The sequence below is a fragment of the Balaenoptera ricei genome, chromosome 2 (assembly GCF_028023285.1).
Source record: "Balaenoptera ricei isolate mBalRic1 chromosome 2, mBalRic1.hap2, whole genome shotgun sequence".
Taxonomy (NCBI): Eukaryota; Metazoa; Chordata; class Mammalia; order Artiodactyla; family Balaenopteridae; genus Balaenoptera; species Balaenoptera ricei.
The window spans coordinates 95,103,712-95,128,300 of NC_082640.1; the positions used below are offsets into that span (position 1 = coordinate 95,103,712).

The 24,589-nt window shown below is 38.2% G+C and overlaps 1 long non-coding RNA gene across 1 annotated transcript in view; it reads left to right on the top strand.

The window, feature by feature from the left end:
• Positions 1-616: 616 nt before the first annotated feature.
• The window catches only part of LOC132360466 (uncharacterized), a 41,993-nt gene continuing 18,020 nt past the window's right edge, over positions 617-24,589 (top strand). The window contains exons 1-2 of the long non-coding RNA XR_009501109.1: positions 617-697; positions 17,867-17,935. This is a non-coding gene — a long non-coding RNA (uncharacterized LOC132360466). The remainder of the gene's footprint in view (positions 698-17,866; positions 17,936-24,589) is intronic.

Sequence of the window (24,589 nt, forward strand, 5' to 3'; positions counted from 1 at the left end):
TTAGCTTTCATCCATAAGAGAGTTGAACTCCCCTTGTAATAATTTTTAAAAAATTGACATTGCTAATTCCTTCATCTCTGGGAAAAACAGGTAGGAACTCCAAAGATATTTACTAATCTCCCTCAGTCGAGGGCTGATAAAAGTTTGCTAAGCAGAAGCCGTAGCTGGTGACCCCTTTCGTTGTCTGCGTCTGTCCTTGTGAACTCTTGATTCCCACAGAAGACGCCATCCTGGTGAAGACAGCCTATAGGGAGCTTCCTTTTGTTTCTCCAAGATTAACCAGTTCTGCCCTGGTAGCAGCAGTAGGCAACTATTCCAGGAGTAACTCTTCTGGGCTTTTGGTATTTTTCCAAGGACCGTTTTTACTCCCTCAGTTCTTCACTGGCAGGGAAGCTGCTTTCCTGCAACACCTTCCTCTTTTACTGATGAGATGCTGATTCTGATCTGCCATCTAGCAGCTTCCGGTAGTGGTAAGTGGTCAAGAGTGTTTTTCCGGGAGTTGATCTCAGGTTTTCAAGAATGTCCCCTAGAGACCCAGTTTCTTTTATATGTAATCACTAGAGCTTTCAGAATAGCCTCGCTTTTCTTGCTTTTCTCGTTGTTCTCATTGATATGGTCATGAAATGGGTACCAGTTTGATCTTGCTGCACTGCTGGGAAACCTCCCTTTTGGGCGAGAGGCTTAGGTCCAGGCTGAGGTGAGTTTGGGGAGCATTGAAGGGTTGGTGAGACCAAGAAGAGAGGTAGCTCTGGACTGTTTGGTGCTTTTGGTTTCCCTTTTCCAGGTTGCTGTTTTGCTTTGCTGTTTTCATTTTCTGTGTGTTGAAATTTAGCAAAGAGTATTAATTATTCTCCTCTTATTAAAAAGTAATTTTGGGGGAAATTAGTTGGATTTGGGAAATAGAGCATTTTCTTTTTTTCCTTTGAAGGTCAAATTTTTCTTCTGTTAGCATCACCTATTAAATGGCCAATGGGAGTAGCATCAATGTCCATTTCTTCTTGGTTTGTGGGTACTTGTCACTTCCTTTGATAGCAGTTGGTTTGAGTTTTTTCCCAGAGGGTTTGTATCTGATGCACCTATTCAAGGTATTGTTCATTTTACGATCAATTCATGCTTTGGACATAACAGTTTGTCACTAAGCTCTCCCTCTGAGGCTTGAGGGGTATGTTTTTAGGGCTGAGATTTGTCTGAACAGAGAAATGGATTCTTCTAGCTGTTTTGTTGATAGACATGAGAGAGTCTCAGGTCCCTGGTTAACAATTAGCTGTTTCAAAGAAAAAGGAGATGGGCAAGAAACATTAATTAGGGGCTGAAGGCTTATTAGAAAGGAGGAGAGGAAATATGGTATTGTGTATGGGATTACCTGTGTCCAAGAATGGCCACCTTTGCGCCTGTGTTGGTCCCTGCTTGCCTTTACAGCAAAATGTGGATTCAGAGAGATTTTTGGACCTATATTTATCTATCGTGTGCTTTTATGTTGTTTCATCATGCATGCATGCATCTTTAAAAATGAGGGACCAAGTGATTTTTTTGTGCCCTGGGGGGTTTCTTTGTGCTCAGGAGGATTTTATTTTTTTCCTACATGGTAAATTGGAAATTTTCATTTAGTAGGAAAAGACTTAACCTATCGTTTCAAAGCAAATCAGAAATTGTTGCTGTCCTTGAAGTAAAATTTCTTAATGTATGTATCCTAGATGCTTGCACAGCGTGTACAAGAATCAGATGCTAGTATTTGTTTTCAGGATTTCCCGAGAAATGATGTCAAAGAAAACGGTATCCTCCAAATGTTCCACATTTGTAGCGTATGCCTAAAGTCTTACTTGACTTCTTAGCAATAGTACGTATTTTCCAAATATTAACAAATAAGATTCTAATTAAATGTTAAATATAAATATTATATTGGTCAATAATGAATATTATTGACCATTGTGTTTTTGGAAATATAGTCCTTCTTTAATTTGAGGCTACCTTTTTCTCCTCTCTCTTTACTCAATGCTGGTTTGTTGAGCACCTACCTACCCCGTGCCAGGCTCTGTGCTAGATCCTCTGAAGAAGAGGGCGTAGGAGGAAAGCCACAGCGTTTTGTTTCAATACATGTTTCTCTAACCCTTCTTTTGAGGTTGGGTGTTCCCTAGGACTCTGTCCTTGTCCTCTTATTGACTCATCCTCACCCGCTGTCCTCCCCTCACTTCTCTTCATTCTCGTTCTTCCTGAATGAGATCATTCATTCCCCATGACTTCAATGTCTCCTCATATGTTGATGATCCAAGTCTACAAATCTGTCTTTTCTCTTTCATGCTGAGGATCTTTTCCATGATCAAGAGGCATTTCAAGCCTAGTGTGTTCAAACTGAACTTAATATTCTCCCACATCAATTCCTGCTCCTGTTCTTCCACCTTCTCCCTTCACTGCTGTATTTGTCATTTTCGTTAATGGCACCTCTAATCCTCTCATTGTCCTGGGCTGAAAACGTGGAAGTTATCCCAGATTCCTCTTTGTTTTGCACCCCAGCATATAGACCCCTTATAAAGTCTGTCAATTCCAGCTGCAGGAATATTTCCAGAATCCAGCTCCACTTGCCTGTTGTCACTGCTCCCCCACCTCTTTCCATGCCAGTCCTTGTCGTGAGAGTAAAGCCTTCCTAAAAATCCTGACAGCATACGCTTGCATAGAGAGACACAAGGAAGCAACGACGGTGGAAAAGGGGGCCTGGATTCTAAGTGTACCATTCTGCAGAGAGAGCCCTTCTGCCTCCCCATTACCTGAGGATCAACCACAGGATCTTGATCGTAGCTATGCTCTGTGTCACCTCATCTATCAAATAGGGATAGTCCCTGCCCGTAAAATTTTGTCGAGGATTAAATGAGATGATACCTGTCAGTGCTTAGCATGAGGCTAAGTACCAAGTGAATGGGAGTGATGATGATGACAATGATGGCTTCTTTCAGAATCCATCTCTTACCTACCCTGCCAGCCCCATATCACACTACACTCCTCCATGCCCCTTGTAATCTGGTTGCCATGACTATCACTGCTTCCTATCACAACGCTTGGTCTTTCCACATGCTGTTCTTTTTGCCTGTACTTCCCTTGTTTTACTGAGCAAACTCTTCTTCTCAAAAGGACTTGACTTGGAATCACCATCTGTGAGCTCATAGCTGACTCTGCAAAGCAGGCTTGGTGACTCCCTTCCCTCTGTCTCCATAGTTCTCAGTCCCTCCTTCTGTCATAATCCTGCACTAATGAACTTTCTATGTATCTGGTCTCATCTACCCCAGACTCTTGGCTTTTGAAGGACAGAGGTAGGGCCTAATGATCCTTTCCTCCCGCTACCCAGCCCAGGTTTGACGTAGAATAGGCATCTGATAAGTGTTTGATGATTGAGTATCAGTAAGGATGCTCTCAAATTTGATAAGTTTTCTACGTATGTAGAGTTAAAAATACATTTAAGAAAAATAGAAATAATAATAGCTTTCCTTTCTTAAGTATTAACTTTGTAGCAGGAGGCACTGTGCTAATTTTTTTTTTTTTTTTTTTTTTTTTTTTACAGGCATGACCTCATTTAGTTTGCTAAATGATCCCATGAGTTACCCTGATTGTCTCTTTACAGATGAGAAAACCAGGGCTTAGAAGGGAGGGGAACTCGCTGGAGGTAGAGAGATAACAGGACCAAACCTGGCCCCCTGACTCCAGGCTGGGGGAGAAATGGGGAAGTGAGAAGGGGAAGGAAGATGACCAAGCCAGGGGAAGTGTGTTTGGGAGAGAAAGGGCAGGATGAGGAGAAGGACATTGAAAATGCACAAGAGAGGCAGTGAGGGCAGGCGAGGAAAGGAAGAGAAGGGAAAGAGAGAAGGAAACTAGGAGACCAAGTTGGAAAATAAGCAGGACATAAACAAGAGGAGAAAGGGAAGAAGTGTTCCCACCACTTTAGAATTTTGTGGTAACAGCTGCGTGCCTAACAGAATATAAACAGACTTCAGTGTCGACATGACAACTTACAACAAAAGCAATCTGATATACATTATATGGGAAATAGAATAATTTATTGTTGAGGCATGGTAATTAGATATAATTGGTAAGCAGTTTATAAATTTGGCTGTGCTAACCATCACTTTGACAAACACATACACAGACTGGCTTACATTTTTTTACTTCTATTTTTGCCCAATATCTACACTCTGTAAGGCTTACAGCTGTTTGCAGCTGTCAATATGATTAAAACATTATCTATACCTGATTCACTTTGCTGTACAGCAGAATCGAACACAACATTGTAAAGCAACTATACTCCAATAAAAATTAGTTAAAAAATAAATAAAACATTATCTATACCTCCTACCCTCACGTCACACTCAGAGCTGCACACATGTAGGACTGAGGCCTGGGCTTATTCCTTACCTTATCTCTCACTGGTCTAACCTCCCAAGGGTGAGATTTCCCTTTTGCATCAAGATGTCCCTTCCCTGGAGTCTTAGAGCTGTGTTTCATCTCCCACCCCTCATCCCTTAGAGACCTGGAACAGGGGGCTCCTGGGGAATATTCTTGGACTGGTAGGCAGGGTTGCCAGCAGATATGTCTGCAAGGTCACCATGTCCAGAGGTGGGAAGACTCACTGAGGCTTTGCTTTTCAGCCTCTGGGAACCTAGGGCCAGAGGGAGGAAAGGGGCAGGGGCAGGACCAGAGAAGGTAGAGGGCAGCAGGAGGAGAGAAAGGGCTGATTCCCTAATCCTGCCATCCCACTTCCCATCCTCAGACCCCACTGTTACTCAGCAGATGGATTCTCCATTGTTCACCTAAAGCCTTCCAGGCAACTCCCCTCCCCTCCGCTCTTGGTGGGTCAGTCCTCTTGGTGGGTTGGGTTGAGAGGCAAGTGCCTTAGTGAGAAATATGAAGGAAAGTCAGGGAAACAGGGAAAGGAAACTGAGAGAGTGAAAGCTGAGAAAAGGGGAGGGAGTAGGAGGAGAGAGGACAGATGGGGAGGAAGGAAGGAGGGGGAGGAACCACATTCTTATGGAGTGAGCTGTATTTACATGTATATTTATCCTCGAAACAGCCCTGAGAGGAAGGAATTATTACCTCTATTTTACAGATTCGGGGATTGAATCTTAGGAAGGGTAAGTGACTTGGTCAAAGTAACACTAGATAGAAGGTAACTGAGCTAGGATTGGGATCTGTTATCCTAAAATTCTCTCCTGTACGTTACAGTGTCTCCGAAGAGGAAGAGAAGGCAGAGTTGGGGAAAGAGGGAGGCAAGCAGAACAGAACGGAGACTGGAGAATAGACGGGTGGGGGACAGGAGGTCCTCACAGGGGCTGAGGACTGGGGTTGGGCTCCTTGAAGCTGTGTGGGACCTTTCCCCCTTGGCCCATCTTGTCCCTGAGTCCTGAGAACTGGAGAGGACCCACTGCTCAGAGGACATAGAGGATGCCCCTGCGGGGACACCCCAGCTCCTCCCTTGACCCTGAGTTGAAGCCAGGCCGAGGGGGGGCTCCCTGAGCAGCACTCTGGGCAAGAAAGGAGAGCTGCCAAGAATCTGCCTGCGCTACTCTCTGGCTTCAGCTACTCCTCCTGTCTCTTCCCCTGCTGTCCTGGCCCCTACCTCTTTCCTTTCTTTCCCAATCTCCTCTGATTCCTTTGTCTTCCTGTCGCTCTCCCTCATGTTTTCAATCTCTCTCCCCACTGGTTCTGTCCCCTTAGTTTATTGCCACAGCCCTGGCTCCCCACTGTAAGCACATCTTCTCTTTAAAGCCTCATTACCCATTCACACTTATCTCTTTTATTTTGCTGCAGAATGTCTTACAGGGGTTATACTCAACTGTCCTCAATTCACCCTAATGTTTATATAGACATTTTGACAGGAGAAGTTCAGAGGGCTGCCTTCAAGATAACTATCTAACGAGCATTTTCATTATGTGTCACTGTCCCCAACAACCTGTCCAGGTATGTTCTGAGGCTTAGAGAGCTTACTTGCCCTGGATTCTGTAATGTTAGTAGAAAAAAGCAGTAATCCAAGGTCAAGTTGTTTGACTCCAAAGGACAAGCTTGCAGCCACCACATCCTGCTGCCCCTTGAGCAGGTCAGCAGGCTGTTCCCTTGGTGGCCGGTTGGTGAGTTTGTTATGGCTAGAGTGGGTCATATGTCCTGTAGACTTTGGACCGTAAGTCAACAGCATACCAAAAACAGAGCTACCTTTCTGGGGAAGACTAATATTAGCTCAGGAGACTGATGATCTAGAGTAAGATGAATGACAATTTATTCATTGAAAATGTATAATATAACTGTCAGGAGGACCAGAATGTTCACTTCAGCATGCATGACTGGTGTATTCTTCCCCTGTAGGCAGACTTCTGGGGGAAAGCAAGTTATTATCAGTAGGTTGCTTGGTGATCGTGGAATTGGAGCAGGGGGAATTAACTATAATAACTTGATTGTTGAATGGCCTCTGATCATTAAAGAGAATCTCCATTTTAATCTTTGGCTTAAAGTGTTGAGTCACCTGCAGCCAGGTGTACCCATTTTCACTATAAGTAGGGACCTCCTTGAGGAATCATAATATGACCAGTATGCACTATTCTGCTCACAGCTGCTTAAGTAGCATTTCCAACTTGGATGTCTTGTTATGTCCTCAATCTCAAGGTATCTGAAACCAACTTCTTATCTTCCCTAAACAAATTGGAGTTTTCTCTTTACTTTGCCATTTTTTCCATTCAAAGAATTACTTTCTGTGACCAAGATTCAAAACCTGAACTTGAAATGTAAAAAACCCCAAATTCTTCATGCAAGCGTCACTCTCAGTCTTTTCCAAAAAAAGTACTCACTTAAATGAATTAATATACGTAAAACACTTAGCTATTATTTTGGTTACATTTACCTCTCTTCCTACTTTCCCCAGACCTGTCTTTCTTGTAAAAACCCACTAAGACTTTCACACAAGAAAACCACCATTTTAATCCCTTGCATAAGATGAAGGCAAGGGAAGATAAAACCTATTCAGCAACTTACCTTTTTCTATTTCTTCTGCTTTGGGGTGATTTCATAAAAGGAGGAATGTTTTTATGTAAACAGTGTTTGCTTCAGTACTTGCAAATGTTGAATTTCAAAATCCTAAGTTCCTACTTCTAGAGCTAGATTTCGTTTTAACAAATCCTTCTTTGTCACCTGATTTTTTTTTTCAGTGTATTTCTGTAGACCCTCACTGATCTGAAAGTTCAATAAAAGTTGGCTTTTTCTTTACTCTGACATCCTTTAGAGGTGGAGCGAGTGTCAGCTGGGGTATTTTGGTGAATTGATAAGTGTACAACAATAAAAGGACTAAATTTTACTTCCTCAAATTTACACTAGAATCTGCTACATTAGTATGAATCCTCCATTAAATATACCTGGGTTGCTTCTATTAAAAGGAAAAGATTGGATTGCAGGAAACATGGACTTGAATCCTTAGTTTTTGTTGTAACCACATGTGTTAGAGAGTAAAAACACTTGAATAAGATCATTAATAAGAAACACTTTTCACAAACCTTAGAGAAATATTGTTTCATTCGTACAACAGTAATTATATTATCACTCAGGATTAAATATGAAATAGAGAATATTTTCTACAAAAATAAAAATGGCTAAAATTTAAAAATGGATTCATTATTTTAAAAATAAAAGGTTTCAAAGATACTTTGGAAGATGGTATTAGAGAAATTAAAAGCAAGGAAATAATTGTATGGTTTAAAGGTAATTTTAGGAAGGATATGGTTTTGCTTTATGTTTAATTGTCTAGGGGCTTTTAAAGTGAAAAGTGCTTACAGGAAGATCTAAAATAAGAGACAGAAGGGTTTACATGGATATTTTCTCTTTAGTTACCTTTATATTACACAAACATATATTTAAGTTCATCCTTTGTTTTGGCTATCTGTTAGTGCTAATCCCTCAAAGCAATCTAGCAAACCAATAAGGAGAAAGAAAGAAAACGTTGGCCAGTGGCTGGTACTCCTAATAACTTCCTGAGAGATTGAATTTCTTTCTTCTGCCTGCATTCTCATTGCCACCTGTCAGGGTGGAGAGTCCCTTTTGCCGTCCTACTTAAAGAATCATTCTTCTTTTCACCAGCTCGAGGGACTCTGAGCCCATGAAAACAGAATATGTTTACTTGGTCTCCAGAGAGAGTTTTCAAGCCCTAACAAGTTGGCTTAGAACTTGCTGATGAGCCTTAACCCTCTGGCCAGATGGGGCCACCAGATCAAGGTGTCATTGTCACAGAATCCATTCATCCTTCTCCATGTTGCCATTTTGTATCGATTGTGACTATTTGTTGGAACAAAGATAGTCCCTCATGGATAAAAAACCGGCTTTTGTCCATGTTATTTCTCACAGAAAGCCTTTTCCTCAAAAAATCCTTTTTGTGCATCTTCTTTTAGAGCCAGAGTGCCTCCTCTTGCCCTTCTACCCCAAGATTTGCAAATTCCTTCTCCTTTCTTTTGCTCTTCAGTTTGCCTGCAACACTCTTCCTATTGCCAACCAAATACTTCTCATTTTTTGAGGTTCTTCCTAGGCTGGAGGTGGGGGATGCACAGGACGATAGGGACCAGCCAGAGGTAGGGAGCAGCCAAGAAAGCCATGATGGTTCCCAGTTTGGGAAGATCTAAGATGTTCTTGAACTTGGGGTTGGGGTCTAGGAAGGGATAGTTGCTGAAAGGGAAATGCCTTTTAGCATCTGGAAGCCCTTGCTTCATTCCTCATAGACACTGAGAACATTAATCATTCTTTCATTTAGCAAATTTTTATTGAGCACTGCCACATGCCAGGCGTGCATTAGACACTGAAGATACAACTATGGACAAGACAGATCGGGTCTCTGCCCCACTGGAGTTTGTAGACTAATGGGAAAACAGCCAATATAATAGGCAAATACATTCTATAATGATAAGGGCTCTGAAATGGGAAGTTCTGGATTCTATGGGAGCACATAGGAGGTGCTCTTACCTCTGATTTGGGAGACCAGTGGAGAACTCCTAGAGGAAGTGATGTATGAGTTGATATTGAAAAGATGAGTACAAGTTAGTCAGGTGAAGGGGCTGGCGATGGGGTTAGATTATGACAGGCAGAGGGAAGAGCATGTGTCAAGGCCCTCAAATAGAAAGAAGCTGAGTTATTTCTGTAGTATAGACATGGGGGGTGTGGTGCAAGGAAGAATGGGGGCTGTAAGGAGAGTGATGAGAAATCAGGGTAGAAAGACCAGCAGTGACCAGGTTGCAGAGGGGCCAAGGAGTCATGCTGCAATTTGATCTTTTTTTCTAAGGCCAGTGGGATGTTATTGAAGGGTTTTAAGCAGGGGTGTGATATGATGCCATTTAACTTTTATAAAGATCACTGTGGCTTCAATGTGGACCCTAGTCTATGGGTGGCCAAGGCTGGAGCGGGGAAACCTGTTAGAAGGAATGCAGGGGAAAGCAGTCACTGGTCAGCAGGCATGTCCTAGAGGCATCTGCTACCTAAGACTGGGGTAGGGGAAGCAGTGAGGAGGGGGCGGGGGGGATTGTTTTAGGCAGCCTTGGTGGCAGTTGGTAGAAGGCATGGGAACAAGAACAGAAGAGTTATTGATGGGTTATATTTGAGGACCTATCCCTGCTTCTAGCAGCACCTGGCAGTAGTACTCCCATCTTGTTGGATTCATCAGTTTTAGTGACTGGTTCCTGGAAAAGCAGTGGGTTTTACAAAGTGTTGTTGGCCCTATTTGTCAGGGGCACCCCAAGGGTGGCTATTCCCTCAGTAGGCTGCTGCTTTTCCTGGAGGTGGTGAAAGGGAACTCATGAATCTGGGAGCACAACAGGGAGAAATATTGATGGTTTCAGGCCTTTTAGACACTAGAAATTTGTAATGCAACAGTACGTGTTGATGAAATTCCTCTGCATCCTCCTTTCTTGTAACTGCTAAGCCATAAGCGCTGCTCTTCCTCTTTTCTGGTCTCCATATGACTGACCAGCTTCTTCTTTCATGGGTGTTTAATGCATCCTGTCACACCATGTCTTTGAGCAGGAACAAACAAGTCATTTCTCTTTCTAACCTAAAGAGTATGAATTCAGAACCTCTGCCTACCCTGTCATGTGTTTGCAAAGGTGCTTGAGTTCATTTCCATGGTCCTTTGGGTTCTAAATGTTGAAGTTATTTGTTTGCCCTTTATTTATTCACTCTAAATCCTTAATAGAGTTTACCATGTGAAGGAAATTAGACATGTAGGGAAAAAAATAAAAGATAATAATGACATTATTTCTGCCCCCTATTTATTTATTTCTAAATAATTTTTTTTCTTCCAGTTTTATTGAGAAATAATTAACATACGGCACTGTATAAGTTTAAGGTGTACAGCATAATGATTTGACCCACATCATGGAATGATTACTACAGTAAATTTAGTGAACGTCCATAATTTCATATAGATAAAAAAATTTTGAAAAGTTGTTTTTCTTGTGATGAGAACTCAGGATTTATTCTCTTAATGACTTTTATATATAACACACAGCAGTGTTAATTATATTAATCATGTTGTACATTACATCCTTAGTACTTACTATCTTCTAACTGGAAATCTGTACATTTTAATCACTTTTATCCAATTCCCCCTCCTCCCACCCCTTACCTCTGGTAACCACAAATCTGATCTCTTTTTCTGCGAGTTCGTTGTTTGTTTTTTGAAGTATAATTGACCTACAACACTATGTTAGTTCCTGGTGCACAGCACAGTGATTGCATATTTCTGTACATTACAAAATGATCACCATGATAAGTCTAGTTACCATCTATCACCATGCAGAGATATTATATTACTATTGACTATATTCCCCACACAGTACATTTCATCCTCATGACTCATTTTGTCACTGGAAGTTTATACCTCTTAATCTCCCTATTTCACTCATCCTCCCTCCCCCTGCCCCCCTCCCCCACAACTACCTGTTTGTTCTCTGTACCTATGAGTCTGTTTCTGTTGCGTTATATTTGTTCATTTGTTTTACCCAGTAAGTGAAATCATACAGTATTTGTCTTTCTCTTATTTCACTTAGCATAATACCCTTTAGGTCCTTCTGTATTGTCGAAACTGGCAAGATTTCATTCTTTTTTATGGCTGAATAGTATTCCATTGCATATATACATCACATCTTCATTATCCATTCATCTGTCAATGGGTACTTAGGTTGCTTCCATATCTTGGCTATTGTAAATAATGCTGTGATGAACATAGGGGTGCTTAATGCCTTTTTTTAAAAATAAATTTTATTTATTTATTTTTGGCTGCATTGGGTCTTCGTTGCTGCGCGCAGGCTTTCTCTAGTTGCGCTGAGCGGGGGTTACTCTTCGTTGCAGTGTGCAGGCTCCTCATTGTGGTGTCTTCTCTTGTTGCAGAGCGTGGGCTTCAGTAGCTGCAGCATGTGGCCTCAGCAGTTGTGGCTTGCAGGCTCTAGAGCGCAGGCTCAGTATTTAATAGCACATGGGCTTAGTTGCTCCGTGGCATGTGGTATCTTCCCAGAACAGGGCTTGAACCCATGTCCCCTGCATTGGCAGGTGGATTCTTAACCACTGAGCCAAAAGGGAAGTCCCTCACTGTAGTTTTGATTTGCATTACCCTGCTGATTAGTGATGTTGAGCATCTTTTCATGTGTCTGTTTGCCATCTGTATGTCTTCTTTGGAAAAATGTCTCTTCGGGTCTTCTGACCATTTTTTAATGGGGTTGGTTTTTTTTTCTTTGATGTTGAGTTGTATGAGTTCTTTGTATATTTTGGATATTAACCCTTTATCAGATATATCATTTACAAATATCTCCAGTGCAGTAGGTAGCCTTTTTGTTGATAGTTTCTTTCACTGTGCAAAGCTTTTTAGTTTGATGTAATTCCATTTTTTGCTTATGTTTCCCTTGCCTATCTCATGCATGTGTGTGTTCGTGTGTATGTATGTATATATATAGATGTGTGTGTGTGTGTGTGTGTGTATATATATATATATATATATATATATATATATATATATATATATTCTTTTTCAGATTCTTTTCCCTTATAGATTATTACATACTATTGAGTATAGTTCCCTGTACTATACACTATACAGTAGGTCCTTGTTGGCTGTCTATTTTATACATAGTAGTGTGTATATGTTAATGCCAACCTCCTAATATAACCCTTCCCCCACCCTCTCTCCTATTTGGCAGCCATAAGTTTGTTTTCTGTGTCTGTGAGTCTCTTTCTGTTTGGAAATAAGATCATTTGTGTCTTTTTTTTCTTTTAGGTGCCATATAGAAGTGATGTCATATGATATTTGTATTTCACTGTCTGGCTTACTTTACTTAATATGATAATCTCTAGGTCCATCCATGTTGCTGCAAATGGCATTATTTTGTTCTTTTTTATGGCTGAGTAATATTCCACTGTGTGTGTGTGTATGTGTGTATATATATATATATATATATATATATATATATATATATATATATATACATACATACACATCTTCTTTATCCATTCATCTGTTTATGGACATTTAGGTTGCTTCCATGTCCTGGCTATTGTAAATAGTGCTTCAGTGAACATTGGGGTTCATGTATCTTTTCAAATTATGGTTTTCACTGGATATATGCCCAGGAGTGGGATTCCTGGATCATATGGTAGTTTTATTTTTAGTTTTTAAAGGAACCTCCATATTGTTCTGCATAGTGACTGTACCAATTTACGTTCCCACCAACAGTGTAGGAGGGTTCCTTTTTCTCCACACCCTCTCCAGCATTTATTATATGTAGACTTTGATGATGCCCATTCTGACTGGTGTGAGACGATACCTCATGGTATTTTTGATTCGCATTTCTCTAATAATTAATGATGTTGAGCATCTTTTCATGTGCCTATTGGCCATCTGTATGTGCTTTTTGGAGAAATGTCTATTTAGGCCTTCTGCCCATTTTTGGATTAGGTTGTTTGTTTTTGTGATATTGAGCTGCATGAGCTGTTTGTATATTTTGGAGATTAATCCTTTGTCCGTTGATTCATTTGCAAATATTTTCTCTCATTCTGAGGGTTGTCTTTTCATTTTGTCTATGCTTTCCTTTGCTTTGCAAAGCTTCCAAGTTTGATTAGGTCCCATTTGTTTATTTATTTTTTATTTCCATTACTCTAGGAGAGGGATCCAAAAAGATATTGATGCAATTTATGTCAAAGAGTGTTCTGCCTATGTTTTCCTCTAGGAGTTTTATAGGATCTGGCCCTTACATTTAGGTCTTTAATCAATTTTGAGTTTATTTTTGTGTATGATGTTAGAGAATGCTCTAATTTCATTCTTTTACATGAAGCTGTTCAGTTTTCCCAGCACCACTTATTGAAGACTGTCTTTCTCCATTGTATTCTTGCCTCCTTTGTCATAGATTAATTGACCATAGGTGAGTCAGTTTATTTCTGGGCTTTTTATCCTGTTTCAGTGATCTATATCTCTGTTTTTGAGCCAGTACCATATTGTCTTGATTACTGTAGGTTTGTACTATACTCTTAAGCCAGGGAGCCTGATTCCTCCAACTGTTTTTCTTTCTCAAGATTGGTTTCACTATTTGAGGTCTTTCATGTTTCCATACAAATTTTAAATTTTTTGCTTCTAGTTCTGTGAAAAATGCCTTTGGTAATTTGATAGGGATTGAATTGAGTTTGTAAACTGCCTTGGGTAGTATGGTCATTTTGACAGTATTGATTCTTCCAATTCAAGAACATGGTATATCTTTCTATCTGTTTATGTCTCCTTCGGTTTCTTTCATCAACATCTTATAGTTTTTGGAGTGCAGGTCTTTTGCCCTGTTAGGTAGGTTTATTTCCAAGTATTTTATACTTTTTGATGCGATGGTAAATGGGATTGTTTTCATAATTTTTCTTTCTGATCTTCCATTATTAGTGTATAGGATTGCACCAGATTTCTGTGTATTAATTTTTTTTCCTGAAACTTTACCGAATTCATTGATGAGCTCTAGTAGTTTTCTGGTAGCGTCTTTAAGATTTTCTATGTATGGTATCATGTCATCTGCAAACAGTGACAGTTTTACTACTTCTTTTCCAATTTGTATTCTTTTTATTTCTTTCTCTTCTCTGATTGCTGTGGCTAGGACTTTCAAAACTATGTTGAATAAAAGTGATGAGAGTGGACATCCTTGTCTTGTTCTCAATCTTAGAGGAAATGCTTTCACTTTTTCTCCATTGAGTATGATGTTAGCTGTAGGTTTGTGGTATATGGTCTTTATTATATTGAGGTAGGTTCTCTCTATGCCTACATTCTGGAGGGTTTTTATCAGAAATGGGTGTTGAATTTTGTCAAAAGCTTTTTCTGCATCTATTTAGATCATATGGTTTTTATTCTTCAATTTGTCAATGTGGTATATCACACTGATTGATTTGCAGATATTAAAAAATCCTTGCATCCTTGGGATAAATCCCTCTTGATCATGGTGTATGATCCTTTTAATGTATTATTGGATTTGGTTTGCTTGTATTTGTTGAGGATTTTTGTGTCTATGTTCATCAGTGATATTGACCTGTAATTTTCTCTTTTTGATGGTATCTCTTTGTCTGGTTTTGGTATCAGGGTGATGGTGGCCACATAGAATGAATTTGAGAGTGTTCCTTCCTCTGCAATTTTTTGAAATAGTTTCAGAATGATAGGTGTTAGGTCTTCTCTAAATGTTTGATAGAATTCACCTGTGAAGCCACCTGTTCCATGACTTCTGTTTGTTGGGAGTTTTTAATCACAGATTCAATTTCCATACATATAATTGGTCTAGTCGTATTTTCTATTTCTTCCTGGTTCAGTCTGGGGAGATTGTACCATTCTAAGAATTTGCCCATTTCTTCTAGGTTGTCCTTTTCACTGGTGTATAGTTGTTTGTAGTAGTCTCTTATGATCCTTTGAATTTCTGTGGTGTCAGTTGTAATTTCTCCTTTTCATTTCTGATTTTATTGATTTGGGCCCTCTCCCTTTTTTTCTTGATGACTCTGGCTAAAGTGTTATCAATTTTGTTTATCTTTTCAACTCTTAGTTTATTGGTCTTTGCTATTTTTTTCTTTGTCTCTATGTCATTTATTTCTGCTCTGATCTTTATGATTTCTTTCCTTCTGCTAACTTTGGGTTTTCTTTGTTCTTTCTCTAGTTGCTTTAGGTGTAAGGTTAAGTTGTTTATTTGAGATTTTTCTTGTTTCCTGAAGTAAGCTTGTATCACTATAAACTTCCATCTTAGAACTGCTTTTGCCACATCCCATAGGTTTTGGATTGTTGTGTTTTCATTTTCATTTGTCTCTAGGTATTCTTTTTATTTCCTCTTTGATTTCTTCAGTGATCCATCAGTTGTTTCATAGCATATTGTTTAGCCTCTATGTGTTTGTGTTTTTTGCATTTTTTTCTTGTAATTGATTTCTAATCTCATAGTGTAGTGGTCAGAAAAGATGCTTGATATGATTTCAGTTTTCTTAAGTTTACCAAGACGTCCTTTGTGGCCCAGCATGTGATCTGTTCTGGAGAATGTTCCATGTACACTTGAAAAAAAGGTGTATTCTTCTGCTTTTGGATGGAGCACTCTATAAATATCAATTAAGTCCATGTGTTCTAATGTGTCATTCAAGGCCTGTGTTTCCTTATTGATTTTCTGTCTGGATGATCTGTCCATTGATGTAAGTGTAGTGCTAAAGTCCCCCTCTATTATTGTATTACTGTCGATTTCTCCTTTATGTCTGTTAACATTTGCCTTATATATTGAGGTGTTCCTCTGTTGAGTGCATATATACTTATAATTGTTATATCTTCTACTTTGATTGAGCCCTTGATCATTATGCAGTGTCCTTTGTCTATTGTAACAGTCTTTATTTTAAAGTCTATTTTGTCTGATATGAGTATTGCTATTCCAGCTTTCTTTTGATTTCCATTTGCATGGAATACCTTTTTCCATCCCCTCACTTTCAGTCTGTGTCTCTAGATCTGAAGTGGGTCTCTTATAGAAAACATACGTATGGGTCTTATTTTTGTATTCATTCAGCCAGTCTATTTCTTTTGGTTTGAGCATTTAATCCGTTTACGTTTAAGTTAATTATTGATATGTATGTTCTTATTGCCATTTAAAAAAATATTTTGGATTTGTTTTTGTAGGTTTTTTTAATTCCTTTTCTCTTTTGTTCCCCTCTCTTGTGATTTGATGACTATATTGTTGTGTTTGGATTCTTTTTCTTTTTTGTGTGTATATCTATTATAGATTTTTCATTTGTGGTTACCATGTGGTTTTGATATAGCAGTCTATATGTATACATGATTGTTTTAAGTTGCTGGTCTCTTAATTTCAAATGCATCTCAAATATCCTGCATTTGTGCTCTCCTCCTCTCACAATTAATGTTTTGATATCATATTTGTGTGTAGATGATTTCCTACCCTTACTGTATGTTCACCTGTACTGGTGAGCTTTACCATTCTGTAATTTTCCTGTTTCTAGTTGTTGCCTTTTCTTTTCTTTTTAAAGAGTTCCTTTAGCATTTGTTGTAATGCTCGTTTGGTGGTGCTGAGTCCTTCTAGCTTTTGTTTGTAAAGCTTTTGATTTCTCCATCAATTCTGAATGAGAGACATGCTGGGTAGAGTATTCTTTTTTTTTTTTTTTTTTTTAATTTTACTTAATTTATTTATGGCTGTGTTGGGTCTTCGTTTCTGTTCCAGGACTTTCTCCAGTTGCGGCGAGCGGGGCCCCTCTTCATCGCGGTGCGCGGGCCTCTCACTATCGCGGCCTCTCCCGTTGCGGAGCACAGGCTCCAGACGCGCAGGCTCAGTAATTGTGGCTCACGGGCCTAGTCGCTCCGCGGCATGTGGGATCCTCCTAGACCAAGGCTCGAACCCGTGTGCCCTGCATTGGCAGGCAGATTCTCAACCACTGCGCCACCAGGGAGGCCCTAGAGTATTCTTGGTTATAGGTTTTTCCCTTTCATCACTTTAAATGTATCATGCCACTCCCTTCTGGCCTGTAGAATTTCTGCTGAAAAATCAGCTGATAATCTCATGTGGATTCCCTTGTATGTTATTTGTTGCTTTTCCTTTGTTGCTTTTGATATTTTCTCTTTGTCTTTAGTTTTTGTCTATTTGATTACTATGTGTCTTGGCGTGTTCCTTCTTCAGTTAATTCTATATGGGACTCTGCACTTTCTGGACTTGGGTGACTGTTTTGGGAAGGAATCACTTTTGGTACTTGAATAAAAGGCAGGTAATGGAGTGTCACCTCTGAGATATTCTGATTCACAGGGTTTTGGATATATTCGAAAATTTGGCTCCATTTTAATGCCCAATTGAATGTCACACTTGTGCTTACCTTACATTGTTCCATATAGCCACCATAATACAAATAGATAATTTTTGTATAGAATTGTTTCCTTAAAAAATTTTTTTATTGAAATATAATTGATTTAAAATGATGTGTTAGTGTCAGGTGTACAGCAAAGTGATTCAGATATATATATATTCTTTTTTAGATTCTTCTCCATTATAGGTTATTACAAGATATTGACTATAATTCCTGTACTATACAGCAGGTCCTTGTTGGTTATATATTTTATATATAGTAGTGTGTATATTTTAATCCCAAACTCCTAATTTATCCATTCCCCCTTTCTCCTTTGGTAAACATAAGTTTGTTTTCTATGTCTGTGAGTTATAGAATTATTCTTATCTTGTTAGATTTAAGTCTCATAAATGGAGTCTATTATTCCTGATTGTGTTAATGACTTCCTAGTCATCTAGATTTGACTAGGAAGAAAGCTGAATGATGGCAATTTACGGTTAATGAGCATTTCTCAAATACTAATGTTGCATACATTTCTTGTTTTCTTATGTAGGCCAGCTGTTGAGGCCTGGTGAAAACAAATCAGGTGCAATAATGTTCTGCAGTAAAAAGAAATCACTTGGTAAGTATTGAGTTCTTTAGGTGGCACAAAGCAAATATGATTTTTTAATATTTATTTTAATTTCACGGAGGTGTAATTTATAAACAAAAACCACACAGATCTTAAGTGTTCCATTTGATGAGATTTAACGGTTGTATGTAAGTGTGTAATTACCACCAAAAAGCAAGAGATAGAACATTTCTATCACCTGAGAAAGTTCCCTTATGCCCCTTTTTATTCATTCTCCCTGTGTTCTACACAACCACCTTCTGATTTCTATCAGATTGGTTTTGCCTGTTTTTGAAATCGATATAAATGAAATCATACAGCATGTATTCTTGTGTCTTGCTTCTTTCAGTCAGCATAAGGTTTTTTTGACATATATCGATATGGTTGTATGTTTCAGTAGTTTGTTCCTCTTCATTTTTTCTTTTAAAACAGTATTCCATTGTATGAATACACCAACACTTAAGACTAAGTTCATATGTTTAGAAATAATTTGGGTTCATGATGGCAAGTAACACACTTTGTTTTTAGTTGAGTAATTGGTCTAGCTGAACAGTATTAATAGTATTCCAATTTTAGAAAATACAGCATCCTGACCAGAGAGTATTAATCTTGTCTTATGTCTTGTTAGTCAGCGACAGAGTATTGTGTAGTTTTTCCTTCAGTGGAAATGTATTCAGTTTATTACTGCTATTTTCTTTATTATTTTTAAAACTTTAATTAGTTAATTAATTAACTTTTTATGGCTGCATCGGGTCTTAGTTGTGGCACACGGGATCTTCATTGAGGCATGCGGGATATTTTGTTTTAGTGCGCGGGCTCTTTGTGTGTGCAGGCTTCTCTCTAGTTGTGGTGTGCGGGTTTTCTCTTCTCTAGTTATGGCATGCAGGCTCCAGGGCGCAGGGGCTCTGTAGTTGGCAACATGTGGGCTCTCTAGTTGAGGTGCACAAGCTCAGTAGCTGTGGCAAGTGGGCTTAGTTGCCTCACGGCATGTGGGATCTTAGTTCCCCGACCAGGGATCGAACCCGCATCACCTGCATTGGAAGGTGAATTCTTTACCACTGGACCACCAGGGAAGTCCCTATTTTCTTTATTTTTGACTATGGACTTGTTAGAGACCAAAGGCTGGATTAGAGTATATCTAATACCCTATCCCTCCTTCTTATCATATCTCTGACAGGTAGTTAAGCTATTTTGATAGGCAATTATTTCATGGTTCAGTCTGTTCCCTTGTTGGACACATTCATGGCAATGTTCAATCTCATAATGAGCTGAAATCTGTCTCAATGTAGTTCGCACCCATAGGTCATTAGTTATGCCCTCTGGGGCAATACTTTCATATTCCCAGTGCCAATTTAAGAGTCTAGAATTATTGTCATCGTTTTTTTCTTTTTCACATAAAATGATTTATTTATATCCAGTCACTGGTATAATCTTAATAGCGTAAACATCAGATTAACCAGTTTTGACAGGGACAAGTTTCCAACAGAAACTATTGTTGCAAGGTTTTGATAAGTTCATTCTCACTCTTTTAAAATAATTTGTACATATATGTGACTGTATATGTATAAAATAAGCAATTTTTTATAAATAAAAATAAGAAAATAGAAGTGACTGTAATTGGACAATCTAGAGATAAACACTCCAGACTGCCAAGTTGCACAATTTAGAGGGCTCCAATCAGTGACCTCTATTAGTACATTAATGTATATTCATCCATATATTCCCAAATGGAACTATGGTGTGCATTACTTTGAACCTGCTCTTAAAACATAATACTGTAATCATAGATACCTTTTCTGTCTTTAAACCTTTCTCTATAACATTATTATTTTTTACATTTTCCTCTAACTTTTAATTTTGAAAATGTTGGATTTTACATAAAAATTAAAAGAATGGTAAACACCCCAAAACAGTTCACCTAAATTCTACAATTATTACCATTTTGCCACATTTGCTTCCTCTCCTCCCCCTCACTGCCACCAGCACACACCCACACACATGCACACACATACACTTTTTGTTGTCATTAGGATATTTGAAAGTAAGTTGTAGACATCATGACTCTTACCCCCAAATATTTTTTTAAAACATCTTTATTGGAGTATAATTGCTTTACAATGTTGTGTTAGTTTCTGCTTTATAACAAAGTGAATCAGCTATATGTATACATATATTCCCATATACCCTTCCTCTTGCATCTGCCTCCCACCCTCCCTATTCCACCCCAAATATTTCAGCACAGATCCCCTAAGAACAAGGACATTCTCCTACTTAACTACAATATCATCACCACACCTAAGAAATGTAACATTGATGAATAAGTAACATACATTCCATTTTTCAGTTTCCCCATTTGTCCCTACATCTCATGTCTCAGAGCTTGTTTTTATTTTTGGTACAATATCTAACCAATGTTCACACATTGTGTTTGGCTTTTTTTTTTTTTTTTAAAAGGAAGCAAGTTTTTTTTTTTTTTTAATTTATTTATTTTTTATTTATTTTTATGGCTGTGTTGGGTCTTCATTTCTGTGTGAGGGCTTTCTCTAGTTGTGGCAAGCGGGGGCCACTCTTCATTGCGGTGCACAGGCCTCTCACTATCGCGGCCTCTCTTGTTGCGGAGCACAGGCTCCAGACGCGCAGGCTCAGTAACTGTGGCTCACGGGCCCAGTTGCTCCGCGGCATGTGGGATCTTCCCAGACCAGGGCTCGAACCCACGTCCCCTGCATTGGCAGGGAGATTCTTAACCATAGCGCCACCAGGGAAGCCCAATACTTGTTTTTTCAAATGGACAATTAATAAATTAGTTACTTGAAACTGTTTTGATGGGGAATGCAACTTGCTGATCTTCCTCATACGGAATTTCATTTTACAGTCAGTCATAGGTATTTGTAATGAGCTGTAAATAGCTCATTTGTAAATAGCTGTGTAATGAGGCTAAATGTTTTGGCCACATAGCTGGGTCTGTATCCACTGTGGTGCTGATTGGCAGAGAAAGTTGAGGTCAGTTCCTTCCTCTTGGACTTGTTAGAATGGCCAAATGACTTGAGGGACTGACATTGGTGTCACCATCATGTACATAATCGTGATTGGGAATGAGGCATCTTTAGGTTATATCAATTCCTATAGATCTGGTTATAGACTGGAGACCTTTTTCAATCTAAAATATTCATTTACTTATTCAGTTAGTCAACAACATTTTTGAGTGCCTATGATATGCTAGGTAGTGCCAACTTTTCTTGACTTCACATAGCTTTTTATGATTCAATAAAACACATGTATCCTCACACAAATAAGTTTACAGTAACAATGATAACTTAATAACAGTTTTCTAAACATCACTGCCAGTATATTTTCCAGAGGAGCACAGACTAAAGAACTTCTAATCAGCCTGGGGTTGTCAGGGGGAAAATCATGCAGAAGTGATATTTTACCTCAATGAGTTATTTAATATCTGCAACATTTAAGAAAGGTGCACTTACATTTATATAAATTTCTACAACATTATCAGGGAGCTTGGGACATTGACGATGTATGTCAGAATTTAACAAGCCAACCATGAGTGTTGTGCGAAAACAAAAATTTTCTCTTAGATATATGCCTTATTATTTATTATCTCCATATTCACATAAATCCCACATTCTTCAAGATGTGAAAAATTCTAATTAACTCAAGTATTTAAAACATGCTTACAATCTATTTTCTATTTGTTATTTGTAATTCACCCTTTCTGTATAAGCTCAAATGGGAGGTCCAGAGACAATTACTTTAAAGCGTATATGTGCTTTCCTACAAAGCAATCAGGAAGAGCATTGTTCATGTGTAAAATACCTAATTCAGATTTTAGGTACTTTGGTAATATGGGAAGCAAAAAGTAGATACTTTGGGGCTTTCTTTAAGCTAGCTAAGGCTGTTCTTGATTCCAAAATGCGAGGGTTGTGGAGCAACTTGCATTACTCCACAGTGAAGCCCTTAGCATGCTCATGGAGTATTGTATGGAAAGACTCACACCAAGGTCACATTATGTCTTTCATGGGGCCTTCATGGGCCCCTTCCTCTAAAAAATATTAAAAATAATGTTTTACAATTGTGTGGGTATAAAGACAAATATAAGCCAGGTTGGATTCATTATTATGTATCCATTATTATTATATTCTTTTTTTCTTCTAATTTAAAAACAATTTTATTGGAGTATAGTTGATTTACAATGTTTGTGTTAGTTTCAGGTGTACAACAAAGTGAATCAGTTATATATACATATATATGTCCACTCTTTCTTTTTTTTTTTAGATTCTTTTCCCATATAGGTCATTACAGAGTATTGAGTAGAGTTCCCTGTGCTATACAGCAGGTTCTTATTAGTTATCTAATTTATATATAGTAGTGAGTATATGTCAATCCCAATCTCCCAGTTTATCCCTCCCCCACCACCCCTTATCCCCTCATAACCATAAGTTTGTTTTCTACATCCACGACTCTACTTTGGTTTTGTAAATAAGTTCATTTATACACTTTTTATTTAGATTCCACATATAAGGGATATCATATGATATTTGTCTTTCTGTGTCTGACTTACTTCACTCAGTATGACAATTGCTAGGTCGCTCCATGTTGCTGCAAATGGCATTATATTTTGTTCTTTTCTATGGCTGAGTAATATCTGCTAGAATGAGTTTAAACTTTAGCTATGACACATACACAAATATAAATCGATCTTGAACTACCTCATTACAGTGAATAATAAAATAATAAAACTCAGAATAGCAGTCTCTGTCATACATATTTATTGTGCTTAGAACATATTTCCAAATACATTGCTTCAATTCTCCATTTCTTTATTATTTAGGATTCCCAAATGTATAATATTAATTGTCATACTTTGGTTTTGTAAAAAAATTTCTTAATTGAAAAATTTCATCCCAAGAATTATAATCATTTATTATTAAAAAATGCTTTTATATTCCTTCCATAGACCCACACCTTAGAACACACCTTTAATTTAGTATTTGAACCAGTATCTAGCATATAGCAAGCACTTAATGAATGGTGGCTGTCATTATTATTTTAAGTAGTTTTATTAAATGCTACTTGAGTTATAGTTCTCTGGTGGACCTATTTCTCAACTAATGTTGCTTTCACTATTCATTCAAACAGAACTTCCTAATGTAAAGGAAAATATAATTTTTTATTTCTTGGCTTAATTTTGAAATCTGGATTTTCTTTTGATGGTGGAATGAAATCTGAAAGTTTATGAGATAGTCCCAAACATGGTATTTTCTATAAAGAAAAATACTTTTAATAATTCAGAAATTAAAAGCCTACTATGAATTGTAAATCTACCTTTATGCAGTAAATAAACCAATTAAGACATCACATTTCAGTGCCTTTGGCTGGAATGATCTTGTCTCACTGTGGTAGTGCAGGTTGTCTTATGATAATCTAAACTTTGATTGATAGTTCATTCATTCATTCATTTATTCATTTATCCATTCATCCAGTCAGCCAGCCAGCCATTTCACAAATACTTACTGAACACCTGTTATGTGCCAGACACTGTTCCAAACAGAAAAAAACAACTGTGGACAAAACAGATTTAAAAAAATAAAAAAACCCTTCAATCTGTATGGAGCTTACATTCTTGTGGGGAGAGGGAAAGATAGTCAGCAATATAAATGAATAAGTAAGTCATCTTGTACATTGGAAGCGCTGCAGTTTTAAAAAGGGTAATCAGGGAAGGCTGAATTGAGAAAGACATAGTTGAGCAAAGACTTGAAAGAAGTGAGAGGGGAGCTATGTAGTTATCTGGAGGATAAGCATTCTAGGTGGAGGGAGCAGCAAGTGCAAACGCTTTGAGGTGGGAGTGGGCCTGGCATGTCCAAGGAACAACATAGAGGCCACTGTGACTGGAGTTGAATGAGCAAGGGAGAGGGTGGTTATCATGGCTGGATCCAGTTTTTTGAGGCTTTAAACTAATACAAAATTAGGTATGAAAGGACATGTTCATTTAGCATGAGAAAATAAATCCCTATATACCACAAATTTGAAAATCTGAAACATACCATACATTTCACAAAACCCAGAAAAATAACATAATAACTTCATTAATTCACTGCCTGATACACTTTTATAATACCTTTCTTCCTGTATTTTTGGCCCTATATTTTTTGATTGCCTCTTTCATGACCATTATTTTGTTATATAATTTTCTATAGCGACACTAGAAAGATAATTCAATTTTTCCTCTAGCACATTATTTAAATTAGTTTTTCTTTTTAAATTGAGGTATAGTTGTTTTACAATGTTGTGTTAGTTTCTACTGTACAGCGAAGTGGAGTACCCTGTAATACACAGCAGGTTCTCATTAGTTATCTATTTTATACATATTAGTGTATATATGTCGATCTCAATCTCCCAATTCATGCCCCCCACACCCACCCCTGCTTTTCCCCCTTGGTGTCCATACATTTATTCTCTACATCTGTGTCTCTATTTCTGCCTTGCAAAAAGGTTTGTCTGTACCATTTTTCTAGATTCCACGTACATCTGTTAATATACAATATTTGTTTTTCTCTTTCTGACCTACTTTACTCTGTATGACAGTCTGCAAGTCCATCCACATCTCTACAAATGACCCAGTTTCGTTCCTTTTTATGATTGAGTAATATTCCA